Below are 4,717 nucleotides of genomic sequence, written 5' to 3'. Positions count from 1 at the left end.
TAACTTGATCACGAAGTATATAAACGTGATGCTATGTTTATGAAGGACCTCAAAATAAATGAACAACTAGTAAATTAGTCCCACATGTATATAGTTATTAATTCTCTCTCATCTCTCTCTCTCTCTCTCTCTCTCTCTCTCTCTCTCTCTCTCTCTGGTTCGATATTCTCTCTCTCTTTCTCTTGCTCGATATATATATATTTATATTTTCTTCGCTCTTGATTAATAATAATTTTTGTTGGGGAAAATTTGTGTAAAAATTCATGATATTTAAATTGTATGTGCTCCCGTGTTGTTTTCAAAATGTACTGTTTTTCTGGAAGAATCCACTTGTTTTACTGCGGGTATCCTTCAAGGTGTTGGCTAGCCTATGACTCCTCCTCCTCTCTGTAGAGTGAAAATCGCCCTTATGGCTAATCTGGTAGTGTAAGTTTGTATATTAATCCTTTTTGACTATGGTGCTCTTTGTAAAATCAGTATGCCTCAGTAAAGGGTCCGAATAGGACCGAAAGTACTCGGCTAACTCGTTTTTTCATTTTTTTCCTTCGTGGCAAAAAAAACCTTTATTTATACATAGCATCACGTTTTATATACTTCGTGATCAAGTTATTCATCTTGAGGGCCATGTTTACTTTTGCTTTCCTGTTCCCACTGCTGAGCTGTTCGTCACCTCTTTCTCCAAGTCTTTACAAGCAGCGCACTCTACCAGAATTCGCCTGAATTTCCTGAAAAAATGCCTGGCGGAACAAGTGTTACCCAAATCATTGCTACCATACCGCATAAGAAGTACGATCAACGTCCTTTTAACGAGTTTTTCATCACTCATTATTAAAACGTCACATTGCTGCCGCGAAAATGGAGGAAAAGTAGAAATTTAAAGAACTGGAAAAAGCCCGGACATAACTTCAACTATTCGATTCCCGCTGATTGGAAACACGATTAAGGCAAGAAATATATGGAAAACTTCATAGAACTACAGACACTTTGATTAGAAAACTGGATAGAAAATTAAACAACCTTATCAACGACAGTGATTGGACCAATAATGCTAGAAGTGATTGTGTGTTGAATTTATCGAGGAAACAAATAAGTGATAATGCAGTGCGCGCATTAGCTTTGAGCTGTCTTTCTTCATTTGTAACAAACCCACAGCTTTATCAATAGCGACATCTCTATATAAGTTTGAAAAATACTGTGACCTACCAAAAAATCATTTAGACATTATCAAAGGCATGACATATAGTGCTACGCATGCCTACCATGAAGATAACTTCCCCGCTCGCTACAGAAAAAGTTTAAAAGAATTGAAGAATGATAATAGCTTACACATTACCAAGGCTGATAAATCAATAGTTGAGTGGTTCTTGACAAAACTGACTACATATCACGCATGCATACTTTACTAGAGGATGAAATAACTTACAAAAAACTCGCCAAAAATCCGTTGGACCAAGTAATAAAAAACTTTAATATCAATATCAAACAATTCTTAAAGATAAAAAAGAACTTTTGTGTCAGTTAACTGTAAAGTGTCCCTCATTACCTTATTTATATGGCCTAGTCAAAACTCATAAGGAAAACAAACCTATGCGCCCAATTATTAGTACTGTAGGATCAATTGCTTATAAACTACCTAAATATCTTACTAAACTGTTATCCCCGCTACTAGGAACTGTATCTAATTCACACATCCGGAATTCTCTTGATCTTGTGGAAAAATTAAATAACATTGTACTAAACCCTAGCGATATTTTTGTCAGTTTTGATGTATGTTCTTTGTTTACAAAAGTCCCTATTGACTCTGTGCTAGAATATTTAAGTAATGAACTTGTACTGCATGAATTGCCTATGTCCGTTAGTCACATAATTTCCTTAATTAAGTTATGTATTTGTGATATCAGATTTATTTTTGAATGGAGAATATTACCAACAAATATTTGGTATGGCCATGGGTAACTCTTTATCACCTCTCCTTTCAAACTTATATATGGATTTTTTTTGAGACAACACCTCCCGAATATCATACTTATCCCCTTAAAATGGTACCGATATGTCGATGATATCTTAGTAGTCTTACCTGGTGGTATCGATGTAAATGATTTACTGTCTAAATTGAATAATTTAGTGCCATCCATAAAATTCAATGTTGAAATTGAAAAATAACAATGTCATCCCTTTCCTAGAACGTATTAATATATAGAGAAAATTACCAATGCAAATTCAGTATTTATAGAAAACCCACAAATAATTTAACATATGTACATTTTTATTCTGGCCACCATCTTAATATTAAAATTTCAATTTTTTCTTCTATGTTCCTACGCACTTTGCGTATCACGAGTCCACAATACCTGGACCAAGAAATAGAATACATAAAAAAGATAGGAAACGATCTCTGCTACCCACCTCATTTAATTGATTTATGTTATAAAAAAACTCATAAAAAGTTTTATAACGTTGTTCTTAATGAAAAGAAATCCCTAAAAATGTACTTAGCTTGCCTTATTTTCGTGGATTTGAAACCATAAAATCAATATTTAAATCGTTTAATGTTAATGTAGTGTTCTCTTATAACAATACCATTAAAGATATGCTAATTAAGAATAGTCCCGTAACAAATAACAACATATTTACAAAAATTCCTTGTAAAGATTGCCAATCGTTTTACTTTGGTCGTCTATTAAAAATTTATGTGTTTTCGGATTAAGCAGCATATGATTCAGTTAGAACAGCCCAGACTTCAAATGCACTGTTTATCAATCTGAGTGAAAAATCTCATTGTATTAATTGGGGTGATACCTCGGTAATTGCTAGATCTAATGATTATGTTTCAAGAAATTTTACTGGAATCGGCAATTATAACAAATCACTAATAAAAACAACCTAAATCTTAGTCTGGGAATGTACCATTTGGAACCCATATATTTGTAAGAAGTTTATGAAGGACCTCAAATTAAATGAACAACTAATAAATTAGTCCCACATGTATATAGTAATTATTCTCTCTCTCCCTCTCTCTCTCTCTCTCTCTCTCTCTCTCCTCTCTCTCTCTGGTTCGATATTCTCTCTCCCTCGTTCTCTTGCTCGATATATATATATTTTAAATTTCTTTCGTCTTTTCATTAATAATAATTTTTGTTGGGAAAATTTGTGTAAAAATTCATGATATTAATTGTATATGCTCCCGTGTTGTTTTCAAAATGTACTGTTTTTCTGGAAGAATCACTTGTTTACTGTGGGTATCCTTCAAGGTGTGGCTAGCCTATGACTCCTCCTCCTCTCTGTAGAGTGAAAATCGCCCTTATGGCTAATCTGGTAGTGTCAGTTTTGTTATATTAAGCCTTCTTTTGACTATGGTGTTCTTTGTAAAAATCAGTATGCCTCAGTAAAGGGTCCGAATAGGACCGGAAGTAACTCGCTAACTCGTTTTTTCTCATTTTTTTCCTTCATGGCAAAAAAACCTTATTATATAGATGTATATACACCCATCGTATTCGGGTGTATTTTATTGTATCTCTTAGTAACATAAAAATGTTATATATATATATATATATATATATGTATATATATATATATATATATATATATATATATATATATATATATATATATATATTTATATATATATATATATATATATATATATATATATATATATATATATATATATATAAACACCATTGCATATTGTGTCTTTTGGTATATAAAAGTGGATGTTTTCCCTCTTACATATTTTATCCACGCTTCCCCTTTTTCACTTTTGTTATAAGAGTAACAGCTGATTTTTGTTCTCATTCTTGTTCCAATTCTTGCCTTCATCTTCCGCAAGTTTAGAGTTATGAGCCGTCATGTCCTTCTTGATACGTTGTTTGCATCTCTCTCTCTCTCTCTCTCTCTCTCTCTCTCTCTCTCTCTCCATGTGGTTTTATCAATCAAACGCTGACAGGTATAGACTTGTTAAGCTGCGTTTCCGTGTGTTGGCAAATTTTTATAAACGTCGAATAACTCGAGGGAGTCTGGAGACACCATACGGAATTTACTTACAGTCGACTCTCCATTTTGCCTCCCCTTCAATCAATTACCAATTTAATTAGTCACTTGACGAGTCCTGTGTAATCCATTTCCATACGCGTTGTACTAAAGCAATTTCATTTAAGAAATAAAGAAGGCACCAATGAGGTTTTGTTCGTAAAGGAGGATTTTTATATATCAGAATATAAAGAGAGAATATCAATAAGGCGTATTGTTTATCACTTATTAAATGTTGCTCAAACAAATTTCATATTCATGTTTACGTTTGTACGTATGTGCGCACATACTCAGAGTGAGGTAATATAATATATATATATATATATATATATATATATATATATATATATATATATATATATATATATATATATATATATATATCTATATATATATATATATATATATAAATATATATATATATATATATATATATATATATATATATATATATATATATATATATATATATATATATGTATATTATATGTGTGTGTATATATATATGTGTGTATATATATATATATATATATATATATATATATCCTATATATATATATATATATATATATCTACATATATATATATATATATTTCTCTGACATCTTCTCGTCTGGCAACATTGTGTGTTCTTGCCAGATGCCAGTCAAGTTGACATCCCGTCGAAAGAGACATCAGTCAGTCAGTC

The sequence above is a fragment of the Macrobrachium nipponense genome, chromosome 38 (assembly GCF_015104395.2).
Source record: "Macrobrachium nipponense isolate FS-2020 chromosome 38, ASM1510439v2, whole genome shotgun sequence".
NCBI classification, from domain to species: Eukaryota; Metazoa; Arthropoda; class Malacostraca; order Decapoda; family Palaemonidae; genus Macrobrachium; species Macrobrachium nipponense.
Note: the sequence above shows the minus strand (reverse complement) of the source record.